At 37.6% G+C, this 938-nt stretch overlaps 1 protein-coding gene across 2 annotated transcripts in view; it reads left to right on the top strand.

The window, feature by feature from the left end:
- Positions 1-938, top strand: part of LOC119593775 (protein draper-like) — a gene marked incomplete at its 3' end in the record, with an annotated part of 60,455 nt that overhangs the window by 42,175 nt on the left and 17,342 nt on the right.

The following is a 938-nucleotide window of genomic DNA, read 5'->3' as shown; positions in this document are numbered from 1 at the left end:
TCCGTGCTTGTGAAATGGAAAAATAGATTGACGATAACGATTCCACTTTACCTAAATGTCTTGACAAGTTATCAATATAAAAAAATAACATAAATCGGTTTTGTTATTACAGATTGTTTACGTTTATGTCATGCAAGCTGTTTATGTATGACCCTTAGGTCATAAGAAACATGTTCTGTTTATATTGCGCAATGTTTATTCCTAATTTTGATTTGTTTGCATACACATCTGCATTAGAACTTTTAGTTCGTGCTATTTACTTTCGTGTTATCCATTTACATTTTCTTCTAATAGCTTAAAATGTTTGGTCTTAATCGTACTTGTGCACACGCCCATATTCAGCACTTCAGATTTCTCAGAGGCGTTGGTCAGATCTAGTTCGTATCATGAAACGTTTGCTCAGCGAAAATGTGGCGAGATGACGAAGTGGCGCAGCAACTGTTGCAGAAAGTGCAAGACGAGTTGTAAGCAGATCCGAAGACATGTGACACGACGTGCAACGGGAGACTTCAGGGGCGGGGTTGCCATGCGAGCAGCGGTCTTCTTTATTTGTCTCTGTAGGCTGTTAGTCTGCCCTTCGCGCTGGCCTACCTGCACTCGTTCAATTTATATAGGAATTCGTCAACCATTGCAAATACACATGTGACATTGTTCATAGTCACACACGCACGCACACGCACATACAGAATTCACGAGCTGGCACGTTTTTATTCTTTGAGCGAGAATTTATTTGTGTAATAAAAGTAAAAGGAGCATTAAATATTGAATGGTCAATATACGATAAAAATGATATAAACTACGTTTTCATAAGTGTGTACTGAAAAATATATGTTCGAATTGGTAAAGCTTATGTAGAATGAGAAAACAGCCACGTTTTTACGATTATGTTCAGGTATTCATTATCAGCACGAATTCGTTCTGTTAATTCGTTCATATTT

Source organism: Penaeus monodon, chromosome 32, assembly GCF_015228065.2.
Source record: "Penaeus monodon isolate SGIC_2016 chromosome 32, NSTDA_Pmon_1, whole genome shotgun sequence".
NCBI classification, from domain to species: domain Eukaryota; kingdom Metazoa; phylum Arthropoda; class Malacostraca; order Decapoda; family Penaeidae; genus Penaeus; species Penaeus monodon.
Note: the sequence above shows the minus strand (reverse complement) of the source record. Positions and strands in the feature narration are given on the sequence as shown.